This window comes from Dermacentor andersoni, chromosome 4 (assembly GCF_023375885.2).
Source record: "Dermacentor andersoni chromosome 4, qqDerAnde1_hic_scaffold, whole genome shotgun sequence".
Lineage (NCBI taxonomy): Eukaryota > Metazoa > Arthropoda > Arachnida > Ixodida > Ixodidae > Dermacentor > Dermacentor andersoni.
The window spans coordinates 156,967,279-156,989,401 of NC_092817.1; the positions used below are offsets into that span (position 1 = coordinate 156,967,279).

At 47.4% G+C, this 22,123-nt stretch overlaps 1 long non-coding RNA gene across 1 annotated transcript; it reads right to left on the reverse strand.

The window, feature by feature from the left end:
* Positions 1–3,157: 3,157 nt before the first annotated feature.
* Positions 3,158–8,852, reverse strand: LOC140217160 (uncharacterized). Its single transcript, XR_011893668.1, has 3 exons — positions 8,666–8,852; positions 5,383–5,508; positions 3,158–3,367 (listed from the first exon to the last, which is right to left on the reverse strand). It is a non-coding gene; the product is annotated as an uncharacterized lncRNA (long non-coding RNA).
* Positions 8,853–22,123: the final 13,271 nt, after the last annotated feature.

The window sequence follows — 22,123 nt, forward strand, 5'->3', positions numbered from 1 at the left end:
TGTGCGCCCACTGCTACTGCTTTTCACACACCCAGATCCAGTGCTCCAGGACCAAAAGATAGAGCTTGAATCATCGCAATGGATTATCTTACATAGAAACAAACAGGAAGCCGATCTATTCATCATGTCTAACTGAGCATAAAATCATCACAAGGAAGACCAGAAAAATGACCTGCTGAACTGTTTTCAGCGCTAGTTCCCTTCACAAAGTTGCACTGGAATGAGATTTTGCTAAACGAGTAGACGAGTTTCGCTATCTCTGGCTCGACGTCGTGCCACTGGTGTGACATCTTTGACACATGATGTTCTTCCCAGACCGTATAACGTTTGAAACTTTGGGCGTTCATGTCATGTTTGCCTCTCGTTATGATGTCTTTTTCCTATACCGAGATGACATTAGTGTGAAAATTGCGCTGCTTCAGGTGAACCTGTATGCTGTACGAGAAAGCTGCTTTGTGACGAAACACGACACGGAACGAAATCTGGTGTGCACTCTAAGTTCTACTGGATTGTGCTCATTTCTTTATTATCCAGGAAGCGAGCGGTGTGCTAGCATTTCTGCCACGGCCATCAATAGAATACAACCTAAATTGTAAAGAAGTTTCTCGTGGACTGTACTTTGGACATCGCTGATGAAGGCACCGAACTAAGTAGTCTCATGTATATAAGATAGGCCAGCTAACATTACCGAAGCTGTTTAAGAAACAAATGGTGCAATATACAATTAGGAAACATACGGTGTTCCGCCAACTGTTTTGTTCTCCCACCAGAGGAGCAATCGAGTTTCTCAGAATACTTCAATAAAGTTCTTGTAAACTGTCAACTGGACTTACTACCTGGATAATTACAAAATATTATTTTGGCAATTTTCTCTACGGCGTCAAATCACAGTGTAAATTTGTTCTAGCATTTTCAAACATTGCACTCGATTGTTTCTAGTCTGCTCTAGTCTGCCTAATTCCTCGCTACACGTTTAGCGCGCGAAATACAAAAGCGGGGCCCCCGTGATTACATAACAGCGCGCCGGGACGCGAGCAACCCCTAACTTCGCTCGTGGCCGTACTCGGCGACCACCTAATCGTTGCGCAGGATGCGATCGTCACACTAAGCAGTGTATGCTAAAGCCGACACTGAGCGCTCAATTTTCACATCCAGGCCGCTGCCTTACAAGGCAATGAGCGGAGTTGACTCTCTCGCGCTGCTCGCGTCGCGACAGATGGTAATGAGGCGGTACGTTTCCCATGCCTGCCAACTCTCTGCAATTTTTCGTAAAGTTAACGTACGCTTGGGTCCATTTTACGATTTTACGAGCACTACCCCAACATTAAACAAACCGAAGCTATTTTTACGAAAACCTTTCGTTCATAATTTCTGAAGTTTCTCTTGGAAGTCTTCCGATGGTTGAAGAACGCCGGCGGGACACGCGCTATTAATGATTTTGTGCAGACAAGTTCCCCAAGCAATCCCTGTAGAAGTCCTTGTGATATAACAATGTGTTGCTTGTCACTACATGCTGTTTGTTGCTATTAAAGGGATTTCCTATTCATTGGAAAAGCACGCGATCAGGGCAAGGCTTAAAATGAATGCGTGCTGTCCCTCCTGCTCTTATCGGTGTTGTGCCAGCGAGAGTTTACGAATGTACGGTTTCGTATTTTCAGCGCTACGAGTCAACCACGGAAATAATATGGGAGAGAATTCGCTGAGAACAACCTATTGAGATGTTTTAAATCGCAATACTAGCTTTCCCAGCGCAAATCGCGCTCTTACTTAAGAGAATAGGACCGTAGTTAAACATTGTTTTTTACCTAATTATGGCTACGGAAACTAGGCAAAGTCATCTGTGATGTTTACTGAGTTAAAACTTTATTGCTGAGCATGTGTGTACTTGTTGTTCATGTATACCACTCCTTTCTGTAGTGCCTTTGGGCTTGAAAAGTATTTTTAAAATTGGGAGAAGGCTTAAGCTTCGCCTTAAAAGTGGAACGCAATAGCAGTCAAAGATGTCGAGAGGGCTTCTCACACTTCCCGACAACTGCAGCTTATGCAACCGTAATGTTTAACGGGAGACGGTGGCGGCCAACGCTATCCACGAAAGCGAGCTTTGCGGTTCGTTTTTTTTTTTTTTTTTTATGATGTGCATTGAACCGAGGAGGTCGCGCCGCTTTTACTAAGACAGGCCTCAAACGGCAGTTAAAAAGAGTTAAAACGGGTTTGTGTTTGAGTTTCCGCGCTACAGAATTATGTTTTCTCGTATATTCAAATTAGAATTCGACACTATCATGTCTCTAGGTTGCGTGTAAATCGTACTTTACGATTTTTTTGCGTATTTTACCTTGCGAAATTCAATTATATCAGTAATTTCTTTGTGCCACATGGAGGGCCTGCCTGGGTGTGTATGCCTGGTTCGAAATTCTTTTTGCCTACGCTGGATTTTCTGCAACACAGGGTCCTTAAGGTTATCGCGTTATTAAATACACAAATAAATAACCTTATAATTATTACTCAATGGTTTCCCTGGTGGCGCAAGAAAACTGGTGATCGAACACTGTTGGCCCCATACCGTACTTTGAAGCACTTTTTTTAAACCTGTAAGGCGGTACATGGAATACCCTATAAAAAGAGCAAGTTTTCATACATAAAAATCTCAAAGCCTGTGCACAAGCGCGTGTCCTGCGAGATGAACCAAACAAAAAAAATGAGGTTTTAGGGTGTCGACGAATTCACTTCACTAAATGCGTGCAGAACGCACCCGGTAAACTTTGAATGAAAGTGGCCACTTTGTAGAAGGATAGCATCCAGTTCTCCCCATTTTCCGCAATAATGTCCGAGCAGTGGCACAGCCATGCCAAACTTGTGGTCATGTGATGTCACGGTAAACTGACGTGTGCTATAAACAGCGCTACTACGTAATCGTATGGTTTAAGAAGCATCAAAGCTGTATTCCTGGACAATTTTCTGCACATTATATTTTACACAACATTTAAACATAAGGATAGAGATTTTTTTATCTCATAGCATTGCCGCCAAATGAGGTGACACAAAGCAGTATAGTTAAGGAATTGCGTCGTGCACGAGAGTAAATAATTTCCAATCCGTAACACGGTCGCGCTTTGAAATGATAGCAATAGCACAGGAAACAATAAAACATTCCTTATTACGGAATAATTTATTCTCAGGTGAAGGACGTGCATGCACTTTCATCGGCAGGTGATGTGTAATTGGTTGATAAGAAAGCAGCCAGCGCCTTGAGTTGGTGGAGCCGATGGTAGGGTTCGAAACCGCAGTCGCCCTTCCCGTCTTCAAACTCGATGTTGACCGCGGCGAGGGAATACTTCAACGACAGCGCATTCACATTGGCCTCGCACAACTGCAAGAAAGAAAGCTTTCCTAAATTGCTGTCCTATATTTTTTATTTTATATTGATGTTCTATTCAAACATCACACTGGCAATAAAATTAGGCAATATTCAGGCAATATTCTTCAACGCAGGATGAAATATAAATGTCCCTACATGAATGCATCAGCACAGTGAACCCCTGAAACGACATTAGGTAGCAAGTTTGTGGAGCAAAATATTGCTTCATGGAGGAGTTCATTCTCGCCCCTGAGCCCCTGTACCTTAGACGTATTTCCGCAAATCAATCAGGTACCTGACCGAGCCGTGTATATGCATTAACTATGCCGAGCGCAAGTCAAGCTCGGCTTCCGAAGTCTACATTAGCAATTCCATTTTTCCGTAGCACTGAATTACCAACATGACTCTTATCATCAGGCTCGCAGAAAGCGTGTAATCATGTGTGGAAGGGCAAGTTTATTCAGATCCTATTAAATACGCAATACGTGAAATCGCACTGGCAGAAATACCAATTAGATAAGAGGCCGAGTTCAGCTGCCTGTCGGGTTACCTGCAGTGGGACCATATTTTCACAGCGGAAACCAGGCGAGTCCTATGTCATGATTACTGTGGCGGATCATGCACGCATATGTGCCTTGAGCGAGTAATAATCGCGTACCCTTAACCGATTAGTTTCACAGGCGTCAAAACTGAGCACTTTGTGCATTTTACCCACACAATCCACAATCTTTAGCGCTGGTCCTACACCGAATCTGTTACCAGCACCGGGATGGTAGGCTTTCGCACACAATCTAGACAATTAAGATTGCAGAAACGCAAGTGCCTCTTTGTACGCAGAAGACTCCCGTCAGGCAACTCTACAAACTCACTCAAACCAGGACCATACTAAATTATCTCTACCTCTCCAACAATGCAATCATACTTGTTTTGTATTTCATTTTTCTGCCACTGATGTCACTTTGGCCTCAAATATTATTTTTTTCTATTTCATCACTGCCTCGTACATACAAGCGTATACTGAGCCACTACCTCAGAGGCACTTATCGGCGCACATAATTCAACTGCCGGTCATACACTTTGCGGTGCTGGACTGTTATTGTTCGGCAAAAATGTGTGCTTGAATTCTGATACTGAGAACTTGCTAAGGGGTTGTTTTTATACTGTACACGGCACACACGATACATAAAGTTTCAAATATATAAATAGTTGTGTTTATTTACGTGTACTATTGATTGTAAAGTGCACAGGCTTAACTAGTAAGCTGTACTTTACGTGTGATTCTTAGGAAGGGTTCTCGAACGTTAGCTTCAATTTCGCATGCTCCACACCACAGGTCCACCTTCAACAACTGTTACTAGAAAACAAAATCTTATAGAACCATTATTTAGTTTAACGGATAAAACATCATGCCAATACATCACAGCTGCGTACATCATAGCCATTTAACGCTAATTTTGATTGCTAATCTCATACGTCATCCTAATTAGAAATCGTGACGCAAAAATCACTCATTAAAGTTGCTACCTCTCAAACGTCAAGGCCACCAGAGCTTGTCAGTCTTCTAGGGATGCATTTTTTTGTATTCTCGGACCGGATAGACTGCTAACCTTGTTCCAGATTCACTAGGTGTCATTACGTATATTACGCAAATTTTGAAAATTACCAATTTTGGCCACTCTAATTTCCACTTTAGCTTATTTTTACACTATAGAAGTACATTGTCACACATAAGAAAGACACGTGATATCGCTGTCCATCCTAGCTACAGCAATCCCAATGTAATTCACGGTAGACCTGCTAAATTTCTCTCCTGGCATATGCTCTGCAGAGACAGGATTTCCTTTGTCTGAGGATGACGTTTAAACAGTGATTGTTAGCAACGTGGGTGAAAACGACTATAATGCTGAATTAGTTTCGGCTGTGTGTTCGAGTGGCCGTAGTAGCACGTGCAAGCCACCCAGGAATGCAGCATGAGTACTATCAAAAAAGAGACATCGACGCGGGAGTTTGTCGCCCGACGCTCTCACCTTCAGCCGAAGTGCGTAGGCATTGTCGTAAGTGAAGAGCCAACGTTCCGTCTTATCGTACGTGACCAGTGCTTTGAATTTCTTGTCGAAATAAAAAGTGCTGTTGTACTTTGGGTTCTTGCATACCTGTTGAGAAAATAATTGAAATTCCAAGCTCTAAAGATATATAAGCCCACGCACAAGTCCTTGTTTGCGTTAAGAAGACCGAAGCATATTTGATTCGAAATGATAAAAACAAATTATGCGCTTTTACTAGGAGGAGGAGGAGGAAGAAAAACGTTTCTAAAAAAATAAAGGCCAAGCAGGCCTCTTTCTGCTTGTACGGGAGGCGCCCCTAGCTAATAAAACGATATGGTTATGAAGCACACCGTGGTAGGGGACTGTGGATTCACTTTGACCAGCTGGCTTTCTTTAAAGTGCACCCAGCACACTGTACAGGAGAGTTTTTTGTATTTCGCTAACCAATAAAACGCGCCTGCCACGGTGAGGAAGAGAACTCGCACCCTCGTGCTTAGCAGCGCCCCGCCATAGCCAATATGTCAGCATGGCGCTTAATAGCCCATTAACCCTCAGCCCACAACAATACTTCACCCGCATTATTGTTCATAAACTAAGGCCCGGCGCTCAAATTATATGCCACTCCTTTTTTATAAAGTCCTAATGCGTGTAAGTTTTCAAGTGGTGTATCTATTTTCCAAAGCTATGTTCGTCGCTGTATAGAACACATGAACAGCCAGCTCGGGCTAACGCGAAGTACCCCCATGACACTGACTGCTGGGTTCGAGACAAAGGGCTCAGACACGCAGGTGCATACGCGCCCTCGCACCTCTTTATGACTGATCACGCTGGCTTTCGTGAATAAAAATATCGAACATGTCGGCGCTAACACCCACCCTATAAAAGTGAGCACGTGGACACGTAACACACGATATCCGTGTTGTACACCAGTGACTGGCGGCGGCTGAAATTTAAAGCAATGAAAGAAACCGGTGCCGAAGAAAGGTCTATCACTGTTTTTTTCCTTGTGACTTGAGTGGTCGCCCTTGAAGAAACACGCACACTACTCTCAACTGATCGCGTCAGAAAAGCTTCGCGCTTTAGATTTCATCCTGCAAATGAAGTTCTTAAAGTAGGACTTGAGCACAATGTGGTAAGCTTCTGACAGGCACATCACAGCGCAGCTTAACAGAATAGCGGGCTTCGCCGAACTGAGAGCGCTCCAGTGAAGTTAAGCAGGAGAATCATATAAAAAAAGAAAGCATTGGTCGCAAGTGGTACGCAAGCTGGTGAAGACGCAGCGCCACAATCTTACAATCTCAATTTCTACAACGGCTTGTTGATATCAGCGCAATAGCATTCTATATGTGACGCTATTGTGTGTTACATTCTTTAGCCTTCATTATAATGCTTAGCAATTATTTTTTTGTGAATTAAAAATGCAGTTGCCACAATACCTGTCATTTCAGTGGTGTTCTTACGGCAGATAGTATGATTATTATACGTGGGCGAGCCTTCGTTGCGCATCTAGCCGCGGGACAGCCTACAGTTGCATGGCGCTATCGCCACTTTTGTGATTGTGCTCAGTGTTTAGAACATCATGCACAGGCTCATTCGGCATTGGCCACGCACTTTTCATTTTCACAAGCAGCTCATCGTAAAGGTCGCGCTCTATCAGTGACGCCTACGTGATCATGTCGCTCCTTTAGACCTGTGTGTAAAATAAATCCCTTCATAAAACTTTTTTCCTCCATCGGCATGCCTTCTTTGACTATTGCTTATTACGCAAGCCTCTGTGTTTCTGTAAACTTCTCTCCTGTTTGAAAGCAACTCTTTGTAAGACAAACGCGCACTCGTCGGATGTCCGTGCCAGCGATTGAGGGTTGTAGCACTAATGTTTTCAGCACTGCTTCATCATAATATAAAAACCAGTCAAAGTGAGGTATCATTTATGCCTGTTACATAGGTATCACCTTGAAAATGGCTTGCCTTGTCTCCGTTCAGTTACAGCTGGCTCAGTACGCGTCCATTTAGGAAATCATTACCTAGGTAACGAAAGCTTTCGCAAATGCACACTAGGTTTGAAGCGCATCCTTCTCATCGTAGCTGGTAACACGATAGCAGCGTCTAAACCTTTTACAGAATGAGGCAAGAACTCACGAAGCGCTACCAGCGGGTAGCGCTTCGTGAGTTTTACTTCCAATGCATGACCAATAGAGGTAGCAATCATCGGCCATCGATCATTTTGATCTCTTCGGTCTTGAGCACACAGCTCTGTACTAACCTCAAGATGAATATGATATACGGCTGTTCTTCCTAAAACACGTGACGCGTTTTTGTTAATAGCAACAAACGCTTTCTCGGGTAGCTTGCATGGCAGACAGTATCCACTGGAATACCCGTAGCATAAGCCGCACTGATGGCCATAGACGGAGTGCATCTTATTACATGTTCATATTTGTGAGAGAAGAAGGTTCCTGCTGGAGAGTCAGTAAATAGTCAACCTTTCTTTTTTCTTTTGTAGTCTTTCTCTATGATTTGTCGTGCGAAATTCCTTTCCTCTTTAGGCTAAAAATTAGTTCGGAGTCCCCCTCTGCGGCGCGCCTCGGAATCAAAACGTGGTTTTGGCAAGGCAAACGCCAGAATTTATTCATCTTCCTTTCTAGCTGTATCAAGTGACCTATGAATTCAAAGAAGCCACGAGATCTGGAGCCGAATCCCGAAGAAAGTTCACAGGATTATTGATGCTTATGTATTGCACGGTCCTCATAGTGATGCTACAGTCCTATTGTTGGCGTCTACTAAAAATATGCAGCTAAGCAATCTCAGCTGACTTCAGTTCATGCCTTAGATTCTGAAGCAGGATGCCTTCGTTGCAACACATGCTGGCGTAGATGAATTCCTTGCCTCTCCGGCATGAAAAGGCAAAATATCAACAGCTCAGACAAAGGATCGTGCAATTTTGCAAGTGGTCCTGTATCTTCCTTCTTTGACTACCTCATGAAGGAGAACGAATGGTTTCACGAAGCCATGAGGAATTGGTGAGACCGGTGGCGGTAATAACAGCTTTCCTGGCAACTAAATTTAGGCGTAAGGACGCATTACAAGTTCGGCAAATGTATCGACTCCATAGTGAAGTACTTAAGGATATCTTTTTTTCAGAAAAACTAACGGTACCTATGAGCACTGAGAATTTAGCAGTGGCAATGCAAAACTGCACAATCAACATTTCTTACACCGTAGTGTTTTAAAACTGACACAAGTATGTCATCACTTGCAATCTTACCTCGGAAATACTACCCAGTTGCCCTGACGGTGGAGTTGTCTTAGCGCAATGCTTGCCCAGAGAGTAGTTGCCTGGCATATGGGTTATAGTATCCGGAAACTCTGGCCTGTACCATCGACCCTCCATACCCAAAGTCACGGCGAACGAACTCGTCGAAGGCCATAGACTGGCTTTTAATGCCAGGCTCTCTAACGTCGTCGCCTGGAAATGAAAAATTAAGGTGCAGGAAAGGGGGTATGAAATAGACCGTTTGCTGATAACCATGTAGAATGGCCACTTCAAGCTTCTTGTCAGAAATGCTGGGGTCATACAAAATTTTATATGGCGAAAGTGCTTTTTTTTTTACTTGTCTCATTGTAGAAAGAAAGAATTCAATCATGGTAAGTGTCCTCACGCAGAAGGAGCTTTTTGCCCCATTCGAATTTTCGCAGCTAAAATTCAATAAAGCATATTTTTTGTGGTGCACTCGCTTTCAGTTGAAGACGAAGCTTTGTAATATTTTATTGGAAAAGCACGTTGGTAGAATAGGACAACGTGTTATACTAAAAGGCTTGATGAACGTTCCCGAAGGGTTTTGTAATGGTTCTCGTGAGATATTATAAACTACTTCCTGAACCAAACGATAAGTGCCTGCTAGGCGACTTCATATTACCAAGAAAGCATGGAGGCTTGATGTCGACTTTAACCTTGAACAAGTGAAAGTACTAAGTAGAAGACTCAACGTTTAAATAAAAAGACAATTGTAAATCGTGTAAACAGCTAAGACATTAAAAAACGAGCTTAAATCGCATCTGTCGCATTGAGCTACACCGACCTAGAACACCGACTCTCTGCTCGTCAAGTTTCTCGGAGGTTTGTGAGTGTGTACAAGGTCTCTCATGAACAGCGCCATTCAAGGCCATGGTGGCAGATGTGAAACATCCTTTCAAGCGCAAACGTCAAAACTAGATGAATGGAGGAACATGTACGCTTAGGAGCTTACATGAATATACGCGAGATTATAAACTAGTTCTACCATATATTTCTGTGGCGACGAAATATGGTGCTCAATATAATTATAATTTTTTCCACATTTGGAAAATGTACTGCGATGCAAAATACGCTGAACTTTGGCAGACTTCAGGAATTCATCCTCCACTATTCTTCCTTCGTTAAAAAAGCAGGATGGTGGATCATTCGAGTATTTTCTGTTACAAAAGTGAACAGCCAGTTTCTTTTTAAGGCTCTGTATTTCACAGCTAAAATATATTCGATAATCACATTATAAAAACTGTATATTATAAAAACTTATTATTTTTATTCGTAACCTTCTTATATTCGAAGATATTAAAGGTCCAGTTACAAAGCAATGTACTAGTGTTGGTGAAGCTACTTACCAGGCGCACCGGGTATTCCGATAGAAGGAGATTATGCTTGAGTAATCCTTCTTGCAGTATCGTTGGGGGCACCATAGTGCACCGTGTATATAAGCTGTCGGTGTCAGCGTGGTGCCCAATTGCCACAAACACATCTATCGAATAGTCCCTGCACCGTGAAAGAGAAAGCCGCACTAGGGAACTGCTGCATCAGGCGACAGGTTCAAGTTTTTAATACGTTGTCCGAATTTACTATATGTATCATTACACGCCTCCCTCCTTAAGGCTATTATATATATGAATAAACTAGACCTGTATTGGGGATAAACATATTTAGAAAGATGACAAGCCCAATTGGCGCTTATCTTTGGTTTATTTAGCCAACAGACAGTTTCGACCAGTGGACTGACCTTTTTTGAAAAAGCAGATCGGTCCACCAACCGAAACTGTTGGGTAAAGAGAAAAAGATAACCGCGAAATTGTGCTTCTTATCTTTCTATATATTGTGACAAGCACGGGGAAAAGGGGTTTATTTAGGAGTGCGAGAGCAGGAACAGCAGGCTACGAACAGCAGGAATAGCCGCTGCACAGTCTTCCTTCTCCTCTTCCCTTCTCTTCTTAATCCCCGCGTCCCTTTTACGCGCTCGGACGCAACATATCTCTCCTAGCAGACAAAGCCCGCTGGGCGAGTCAACCAGCTTGTCGTGGCGTGGATGATAGCAGTACGTCTACCAGTATTCGTGAGGTGTGCCAGAGTATACTTCCCTTCGCTAACTTTGTCGATGATAACATACGGTCCATCGTAGTTTGCCAGTATCTTTGGCACAAACCACGTTTCCTTGTAGGAGGCCGAAGCCAAACGAGATCACCAGGGTGATATGTAACCAGCCGATGTCGTGCGTCGTAGCGGGCTTTGGAGTTTTTTTTTGCGATGCCAAAGTCCGCAGACGCGCAAGTCTCCGAGCCTCCTCAGCGAGGCATAGCGAATCGGCGACCGTAGGATTGTCGTGGTGGTAAAAAGGGAGGACAGTGTCGAGCGTATACCGGGAAAGCCGAGCATATAGAAGGAAGAAGGGCTGTAGCAGGTTGTCTCGTGCTTGGCGAGGCTGTAGGCGTAAATAATGAAGGGTACAACTTCATCCTAATTCTTATGATCGGACGCGACGTACATGCAAAGCATATTGGTGATTGTTCGATTAGTGCGCTCAGGGAGGCCGTTCGTTTGCGGATGATACGGCGTCAGTGCCTGAGGTGCGAGTTACATAAATGCACAAGCTCTTCCACGATATCCGCCTTGAATTGACGTCCGCGGTCGCTTATAATAACACGAGGCGGTCCATGTCGCAGAACAATAACGTGAAGTAAGAAGAGGGACACTTCGGTGGCAGTGACTGATGGTATAGCCGCCGTCTCGCAATATCGTGTGAAATCGTCGGCGCAGGCAATTATCCAGCGGTTCCCCTTAGGTGGCTGAGGAAAAGGGCCTAACAGATCAATTCCAACTTGCCGAAAGGGTGAGCTGGGAGGCGGCCCAGGTTGAAGGAGACCAGATGGGGCAGTGGTTGGGTGTTTCCGACGTCGGCACTGTATGCAGCTGGAGAAAAACAACTCAACCGAATGTCGCATCCGGGAACTAAAAGCGTTCTTAAATGCGATAAAGGATGCGCACAGTGCCTAAGTGACCAGAGGTGGGGTCATCGTGCATAGCCTGAGGAATTGTTGGCCGGAGACGCTCCGGCACCACTAGAAGAAAGCGTGCACCCGTGCTTGAGTAGTTCCTGTTGTACTGGAGCCCGTAATGTACACAGTAGCTCCTTGTTGCACTTGAATGGGCAGAAGTGAAGAGTGACTCCAATTTGGTGTCTATCCGTTGTTCTGCTTTGAACGCATTGATATCTGTAAAAACGGATGTCAGAGAAGCGCCGAGATTGTCAAAATCGCCTGCGTCGCAGTTCGACGTGATAAGCGGCATACGGAAAAGGCAGTCGGCGTAAGCATGTTTTCAGCCACTCTTGAAGGAAACAGTGAAGTTATATTCCTGCAGCCTCAAAGCTCAGGGCGCAAGGCGACCACAAGGGTCGCGAAGGTTCACGAGCCAGGTGACGACTAGGATTGGGCGTCCGTACAAGTACGAGCGAAATCGCTTACCCACAAAGATTACAGCGAGGAATTCTTGCTCTGTCAGCGTGCAATTGCGTTCAGGTTTGCTTAATGAGCGGCTTGCATAAGCAATCACGTGCTGACGGTCGTCATAGCGTTGGACCAAGGTGGCACCCACACCAATGCCACTGGCATCTGTGTGGATTTCTGTCGGCGCAGTAGGATTGAAGTGCCGAAGGGTAGGTCGGGAAGTCAGCAGGAACTTCGACTGACAAAATGCAGAATCACACTCGGGTGTCCACTCAGACCGTGTGTCTTTATGTAGTAGATTTGCCAGAGGATAAGTTACGCCAGCAAAACCAGGAATAAATTGGCGAAAGTAAGTGCAAGGACCCAGAAAACTACGAAGTTGCTTCACTGACTGCGGCGCACTGAATGCCTCAACAGCTGCCGTCTTGAGGCGATCAGGCCGGATACCGCTTTTATCAACAGGATAACACAGCACAAGGGTTTGACGGTCACCAATGTTACATTTCTTGGAGTCCAGAACAGGCCAGCGTTTTTGATGCAGTCGAGGACAATGTCCAGGCGCGTATTGTGCTCATTGAATGTGCGCCCGAAAATAACAACGTCGTCAAGGTAGCACATACAGATGTTCCAATTTAACCCACGCAGAATGGTGTCCATGAACTTTTCAAAGGTTGCTGGAGCGTTGCACAACCCAAATGGCATCACATTGAATTCGAATAATTCATCCGGGGTTATGAAGGCTGTTTTCTCTTTGTCTGCCACGTGTATCGGGATTTGCCAATATCCTGAGCCTAGGTTCACTGAAGAAACATAAGAGGCCGAATGAAGGCAATCAATTGCATCATCAATCCGGGGCAGCGGATAGACATCCTTCTTAGTCACGGCGTTTAATCTTCGATAATCGACGCAAGGTCTCCAGTTACCGTCTTTCTGTCTGACAAGTATGACCGGAGCTGCCCAAGGACACGAGAACTCTTGTATTATCCCATTTTTCATCATGTCACTCACTTGTTCCCCGATTAACTTGCGCTCGTTAGGCGAAACGCGATAAGGCTTTTGCCTGATCGGGCGCGCAGATCCCGTATCCATAGTATGGTTCGTTTGTGACTCGGGAATCGAGAACGCTTTGTCCGGCTGCGCAAAGTCAAACACTTACAGATGCTTAGAAAGCGTATCCACCAAGGTATGGCTTTCCCTTGTGCTGAGTGACTTGTTTATCATAGACAGAAGCTTTTTGTCTGAGACGTGGCGAAGGTCACCAGGTTTACACGCCGGGTCTGTTAGTAGGGCTACCGACGAAGACGTGTATTCTGTAAAGTATTAGAGTTTCAAGCCGCCTGGATGCAGGACGGGTTCTGCCGAGCAGTTGGCCGTCCACAAGCTAGCATGCCCATTGCCGATGCATACCACACAATGAGGGAAAAAAACGTTCTTCTTCACACAATTTGGATGCGTTTGCTCTACGGAGGCATCGAAACTGTCTGGAACTTCACCGCGACATACAACCGGCACGAACACAGAGGTGGACGCAGGCACAACAGTATCTGCAGACACACAAAGTTCGCCTTGACTACAAGTCTCGCCTAAGAGCCCGGACGAAACATGGCCATCGACGCAAACTTCCCCCATGCTACAATCGACGGTCGCGCCACACTGTCGCAAAAAGTCGATGCCCTAAACCACTTCGTGCGTCGATCGGGGAATAACTACAAATTCCGGCGCGAAAACTCCACCACCCAGGGATACTTCTGCAATGCACACACAAAAGGGCGCAACGACTCACCGCTCAGTCCACAATATGTTGCAGCCTGGTCTCACCGAAATACAACTGTGCGCCCCAACCGACCTTTAAAACCGAGACTCATTACGTATACAGTCGCTCCGGTATCCACTAAAGCCATTGTAGAAACACCATCAACAAGTACATGCACTTTGTTCTTAATCATAGCAACTGCAGGGGGCATTTCTGTCGATAGTACGGTTCAAGCGACCTCACCCCCATCGGCTGCGCTAGCTAGTTTTCCGGTTGGGAAGGCGAGGCGGAGCGGCGCACTGGCGATGGAGATTGACGTAAACACGGTGCACGAGAAGATGTCGGTGGCCTCAAACTCCTGTCAGATGCCGGCGAGCGGCTTCGAAAACTCTGCCAGTAAGCGTTGCCGGGAGGGACGCCAGCTCACCAAGAGGTGGTGTACGGCTATTGAGTTGTTCTCATAGGAAGTGTGGTCCTTGTTGAAGACCCGGATCCACCATTCCACGTTGTTGGGCGCCGATTGCAAAATCTCGCTATGCGGCCCGCGACACCGCATTGGAAACACACCGGCAGGTGCCGTAAATTTTGATGTTCCTCAATGTAGTCGCGCATGTTGCTGTCGACTGCATAGCCAGCAGGTGGATCACATTCATAATGCCTAGGCATCGGCCGCCGGGAGGCGTCCGTGCGGCGAGGTCGTTGGTCGTAGTCATGATCTTGATAGCTGATGTCCCCTCTCGTTTGTGGGTCAGACCTATACTCAACGGTCGCTGAGTGAACCGTCGGCTGCCATGCAGTCGACACGGCGGTGTTTCTCATCTCGTGTGGTGAGTACGCACCAGTGATGCCGGATGTGCGACGGTACATCTCGTCCCGATGGAGCAACTCTTCGCGAACAATCTGCCATATTGTTGATGGAAGGTCAAGACACGAGCTCGGATCTACACTTGAACCGCTGTGACATTATCCAGGCGACCAAACTTCGGTATTATCCGTCGCTTCTTCAGCGTCTCAAAGGTCGTGGAGTGGCAAATGACGTCAGACACGGAATCCAAGCTCTCATTTCCGATCAAAAAATTGTAGACGTCTTCGGCTACTCCTTTCAACAAATGTCCAACTTTACCATCTTCAGACATTTGAGAGTTCACTATTTTACACAGTTTCAGCGCTTCTTCAATATAAGTCGTGCATTTCTGGCCAGGAATCTGAGCTCTTTGCGAAAGCATCTGTTCAGCGTGTTTCATTTTTGCACTCAAGCCTCCAAAACACGCTCTGAGCTCCTCGACGAAAAGCTCCCATGAAGTGAGCGTGTCTTAATGGTTCTCATACCAGACGAGCGCTGTGTCGGTAAGGGAAAACACAACATTGGACAACTGTGCGGGCGAGTTCCAACTGTTAGACCGGCTCACCTTTTGGTAGTTCGTCAGCCACTCGTCAAAGTCTCCGGCTTTTTCTCCGAACGTGAGTGGCACCCAGTAGTATTGCCACGGAACACCAGGTGCTGGCCTTCAAGCCGCGTCAGATCCGTCGAGAATCTGGCACGCGTATTCAGGCATGTCAGGTGAGGGTGGCGGAAGTCCGACAAGACGACGGCTTCGGCGAAGTTGTAGCAGCGTAGGCTCCGTGGTTACGAGGTGTACCCCGCACCGTCCACCAAGTCGTTACAAGCACGGCTAAAGGGGTTTACTTAGGCGTGCGAGAGCAGGAACAGCAGGTTACGAACAGCAGGAAAGGCCGCTGCACAGTCTTCGTTCTCCTCTTTCCTTCTCTTGTTGATCCCCGCGTCTTTTTTACGCAATTGGACGCAACAATATATATAAACTGAGAGTCTGCCGGGATTCAGTAGTAGAACAGGCACATGTAGGTTGACGACGCACGTCCGAAAGAAACGATGATTTCCAACGTTTCGACCGGGGTCTCACCTTCGTGTCACATAATATATATGTAGAACTTAAGCGATGCGATCCTACAAAATCAACAAAATAAGCATATATATATATATATATATATATATATATATATATATATATATATTGCTAAGAGATTTATTAGCAACGGGTGCGAACGGGTAGCTGTCACAAGCGTTCGGCGAAAGACAGCAACCACGAGCTCATGCCGGTGGCGATGGTGCTGTGGCGCAGGCGGCTACTCTTCTTCGTTACAACCGCCCTCCGCAGAAAAAGGCGCCATTCTGGCGGCTTAAGGCGAAGAGACTACTATTGGGTCGTAGTACGGCTTAATGCGAGAGACGTGGACAAGCTCGCGGCCGCGATGGCGTAGGTCCGTCGATGGCGTGAGGGGCTCTACGATGTAATTGACGGAGGACGTTTGCTCGAGAACGCGGTAGGGTCCTAGGTACTTTGCGACAAGTTTTGAGGAGAGGCCGCGTGTAGTAGCGGGTACCCGAAGCCATACGAGAGAGCCAGGCAAAAAAATTGGTGCAGAACGGCCGGCAGGTTGACGGGATTGCTGCTGCCACTGGTCCTCTGTGGAAAAAGAGCGGGCAAGCTGGCGGCATTCCTCGGCATGACGAGCAGCTTCAGATAGCGGAGTACTTTCGGACGCGTCAGGTGTATATGACAGAATGGTATCGAGAGTAGTAGAAGGTTCTCGTCCGTATAGGAGAAAGAAAGGGGAAAAACCAGTAGTTGCTTGGGTCGCAGTATTGTACGCATACGTCACGAAAGGGAGAACTTGGTCCCAGTTTGAATGATCAGAGGCGACGTACATGGAGAGCATATCACCGAGAGTACGGTTGAAGCCCTCGGTCATGCCGTTAGTTTGCGGATGGTACGCTGTACTGGTGCGGTGAACGATTCGGCATTCGTCGAGTAGTGCCTTCAAAGCATCAGAAAGAAAGGCGCGGCCTCTATCGCTCAGAAGTTCGCGAGGGGCACCGTGGCGAAGAACTAAATGTCGTAACAGAAACGATGCAACGTCGCGGGCGGTGGCAGTCGGCAGAGCAGCTGTTTCAGCATAGCGGGTCAAGTGATCCACTGCAACAATAATCCAGCGGTTGCCTGCTGGAGTGGAGCGTAGCGGTCCGTAGATGTCTATACCAACACGATCAAAAGGCCGACGAGGGCAGCGAAGGGGTTGTAACGGGTAGACTTGTCCGGGAGGTAATTTTCGGCGTTGGCACTGAGCACAGGAGCGAATGAACTTTCTGACGTAGTTATACATGCCGCGCCAATAAAATCGGATGCGTAGTCGAGCATAAGTCTTGAAGAGTCCGGCATGTGCGCACTGTGGGTCTGCGTGGAAAGCGTCGCAGATAAGGTCACGGAGATGGCGGGGTATCACGAGAAGCCACTTGCAACCGTCAGAGAGGTAATTACGACGATAAAGAAGGCCATCGCGAATGCAGAAGTGGGTAGCCTGGCGGCGAAGAGCGCGAGATGGTGAAGAGGTGGATGGATCAGAAAGGATGCTGATGAGAGCACTGATCCAGGGATCCTTGCGCTGCTCCGACGGCATGTTGCGCAGTGCATGAGATGGAACTGTGGGCTCAAGGGCGGATAGGCAAGCGCAGTCAGCGGAGACCGGTGAGCGAGAAAGGGCGTCAGCGTCCGTGTGTTTGCGCCCGGAACGGTAGAGGGCGCGGATGTCGTACTCGTGTAGCTTAAGGGCCCAGCGAGCAAGTCGGCCAGATGGGTCTTTAAGGGTAGACAGCCAACAAAGGGCGTGATGGTCAGTGACGACATCGAAAGCGTGGCCATACAAATAAGGACGGAATTTTCCAAGGGCCCAAATAATGGCTAAACACTCTTTCTCTGTAACCGAGTAATTAGCCTCGGCCTTTGTCAGAGTTCGGCTCGCGTAGGCAACGACATATTCATCAAACCCCGCTTTTCGTTGTGCGAGTACGGCGCCAAGTCCGACGCCGCTGGCATCGGTGTGGACCTCTGTGGGCGCTGCAGGATCGAAGTGGCGGAGGATAGGTGGCGAGGTTAGCAGGCGGCGTAATTTCGTGAAGGCGTCATCACAGGCGGGTGACCAAGCGGAAAGTTCTTTGTCGCCACTTAGAAGGGCTGTCAGGGGTGCACTTATGGAAGCGAAATTTCGAATGAAACGTCGGAAGTATGAGCATAAACCAAGGAAACTTTGAAGCTCCTTTAACTTCTTTGGTTGTGGAAAGTCGGTGACAGCGCGGAGCTTGGCTGGATCCGGAAGGACGCCGTCGCGTGATACAACATGGACAAGAATAGTGAGCTTTCGGGCGCCGAAACGACATTTTTTTAAGTTAAGTTGAAGTCCCGCGTCAGTAAGGCATTTGAGAACTTGCTCGAGACGGCTGAGATGGGTTCGGAAATCAGCGGAAAAGACAACTACGTCATCCAGGTAGCATAAACATGTGTTCCATTTGAGGCCGCGTAAAATATTATCCATCATTCTCTCAAAAGTGGCTGGAGCGTTGCACAGGCCGAAAGGCATTACGATGAATTCGTACAATCCATCAGGTGTTACAAATGCTGTTTTAGGTCGATCAGATGGTGCCAAGGGGACTTGCCAGTATCCGGAACGTAAATCCAGCGAAGAAAACTCAGCTCCCTGCAAACAGTCGAGGGCGTCGTCGATGCGCGGTAACGGGTAAACGTCCTTGCGCGTTATCTTGTTCAGACGTCGGTAGTCGACGCAGAATCTAATAGAGCCATCCTTTTTCTTAACGAGGACGACCAGTGATGCCCAGGGACTGTTGGAAGGCTGCACAACGCCACGCTTGAGCATGTCAGCAACCTGGTGGTCAATGACACGGCGCTCAGAGGCGGAAACTCGGTAAGGGCGCTGCCGTAAAGGTGCATGACTGCCGGTATCTATCTGGTGAAAAACGGTCGATGTGCGGCCCAAACCGGAAGCATGGCTGTCGAAAGAAGCGCTGAACCTCTGCAGGAGAGCAATAAGCTGGCTTCGTTCTGAAGATGACGTGCCATCGTCGATGGAGCAGTGAAAAGCGTCAAGGAGTGACTGATCAATCGCAGAGTCACAAGTAAGTGCGCCAAGGCCCGCAGAAGTAGAAACGGCAGGAGTGTCAAAGATGCAAAAGGTGTCGACCGGTTGAACAAGGCCTAGGCATTCACCATGAGATAAAGCTAAAGGGCAGGCTGTGGGATTATCGACCATTTTCGTGACGCCATTGCGAAGAGTAAGGAGAGCAAAGGGCAGCGGAGAACATCGGCGGCGAATGAACAGCTCAGAGGGCGTAAAGAGAACAGTGGCATCAGAAATAGCGGCGCACGACACAGGCACAAGCAGGGAAGAGCGTGGAGGGACGGAATTGTCTTCGGAAACAAACAGTTTAACACTGGAAGGGTCGTTTTCGATAGGCTCGACGTCGGGAAGTGCAGAAAGTTCGAGTTCGGCGTGACAACAGTCAATAACGGCGTTATTATTTGCAAGGAAGTCCCAGCCTAATATGATGTCATGGGAACAAGTGGGCAGCACGGCGAATTCGACGGTATACAGTAGACCTTGAATGAAGACGCGAGCAGTACAGGCAGCGAGAGGCGTTATATTTTGAGCGTTCGCGGTTCGAAGGGAGAAGTCGGAGAGAGGCGTCAAAACCTTTCGTAGTGTGCCGCAGAGTTCGGCGGAAATTACGGATACGGCGGCTCCTGTATCTACAAGTGCCAGGATGGCGATTCCTTCGACAGAGACTTCAATGACGTTGGCTGGAGAGGGACGAGGACTTGGGCATTGCGACGTGGACGCAGTTCGTGCCTCGGGAACTGCGGCCATCAGTTTTCCTGCTCGGTGGACACGGGACGACGCCGCATCGGAGAAAGCGAGCCACGACGGGGAGAGGGTGAGCGGCGAGTAGAGGCGGTTGGACGGTCAGGGGAAAAGGAAGAGTTAGGAAGGCTGGAAGGCGAAGAGGAAAACGGAGCGGGGAAAGGTGGCGCTCGCCGGATGTTCTAAAGAGGAAGCATGCCACGACGACAATGGCGCGCCACGTGACCAGCACCACCGCAAGCAAAACATATTGGGCGGTCATCGAAGGTGCGCCACTGGTGGGGGTAAGGTCCGAGTCGCGGTTGAGGATTCGGAAAATGCTGTTGGTCGGGCAGCGGGATAGGAGGAAAATGCCGGCGGTCGTGAAGCGGCATAGATGGCGGCAAAAATGTCGGTGGTCGATGCATAGAGGGCGGCAGGGGCGTTTGTGGACGAGAGCGGGAAACTGCTTCAGCGTAAGTGAGAGGAGCCGTGACTGGTGTCTGCTCAACGGCTGGAGGAACGGCTTGAGAGATTTGTTCTTGAATGAAGTCGCGGATCGTAGGATGCAAAGCAGGGGGTGGTTCCTGGACAGAAGATATCAAAGATAGCTGGCAGGCGACCTCTGCGCGAACGAATTCCGGGATTTTTGCGAAGAGAGCAGCATGGTTGTCGTCGACTCCAAGGCTTGATAGAGAGTCGGCGGGTGGGGTGGGACGTCGGGTGTGAAGCCGTTGCCTGCTCAACTCGTCGTAACTCTGGCACAATTCTATCACTTCAGCGACAGTGTGAGGACTCTTCGATAATAACATTTGAAATGCGTCGTCCTGAATACCCTTCATTATATGTTTGATCTTCTCCTCCTCTGACATCGACGCATTCACCCGTTTGCAAAGGTCGACAATGTCCTCAATGTAGCTTGTGAAGTTTTCTCCGGCCTCTTGGGATCGTGTGCGCAAACGTTGTTCTGCACGAAGCTTTCTTACTGCAGGCCGACTGAAAACTTGGGTAAAGTTGGTCTTGAAGACCAACCACGAAGTGAGGTCGGCTTCATGGTTAAGAAACCATAGTTTCGCAACGTCCGTAAGATAAAATGCGACGTTTCTCAACTTGGTAACGTCGTCCCACTGGTTATGGGCACTCACTTGCTCATAAAACGAGATCCAATCTTCAACGTCTTTGTCATCTGTGCCGGAGAAGATAGGGGGATCTCGCTGACGCAAGGCACCGGCACAAACCAAGGTGGCCGGCGCCGTTGGAGGAGCTGGAGGAGTGCGTGCGTCGTCGGGCATGATGGGGGGTAGAGTTCGACTCCGAAGTTCCAGGGTGGTCGAAACCCAGCACGTCCACCACTTGCTAAGAGATTAGCAACGGGCGCGAACGGGTAGCTGTCACAAGCGTTCGGCGAAAGACAGCAAGCACGAGCTCATGCCGGTGGCGATGGTGCTGTGGCGCAGGCGGCTACTCTTCTTCGTTGCAATATATATATATTGTTACGGTGGAAAAGAGGACAAGGTCGTCGATGGTAAAGACGACGAAGTGGCAACAGCCACATCTCCTACACCTTTGGCAAAGAGATTTCTGCCGAACACGGAAAATTGAAGTGTCCATCACGAGGCTGCGCTGCCGTAAACCTGCAATAAACTTCACCTTCACAGGTTTGGTCTGGTCCATTCACCATTATGCTCATTCTGTGGCGAAGCGGAGACAATAGACCATTTCTGGTTGTCTTGCAGACGTTTTTCTATAATGAGAAAACGAATACTCGAAATCCCGCTTCGCTCTATTGGTCTACCTTTATTACTTTTGCCTCCATTATTGGGTTCAGCCACAGAAATGTTTGCTTGGCAATCCGAAATTACCTCATTGAAACCAATCGATTTCCATGTTAGAGTGATCGTTCTCTCTCCCAACCATAGCTTTCTTTTATTTCTTATTTATTATGTGGTATTATTATCATCATTATTATTACTATTATTATTATTATTATTATTATTATCATTATTATTATTATTATTATTATTATTATTATTATTATTCACCTAATTGAACCACCCGATCCTTGGCCAATCCCCCACGGCGTGCATGTGTCACGGACACCCAGGACAACAACAACAACAACAGCCTCTCAGGATTCTCGGCTGCTGTTATATATGCCTTGTAAATACATCTTGTAAATAGTTTTATACCCGTGACATTTGGTGCACGTGCGAGGTACGCGTCTTCGCCACAGAGCTTCGCAGCGGACGTCTCATCCAGCCTTGGATTGTGCTTCCAGTGAAAGGCAACGCATCTGCAGTTACAATGGCGACTACGCATACCTAGTACGTTGCTCAGCCTCAGCCGCAAGACCCCGGCAAGTTCATTGGCTTCGATGCTGTTGACGTTGAAGAATTGTTGAAGATGTATGAGTGCGTCAGCAAGGTGAGGAGGTGTGATCCGACCATAATGCTGGCCAATGTCGTGTTCTACCTGGACGGAACACCGCGAACATGGTTTTACACACACGAG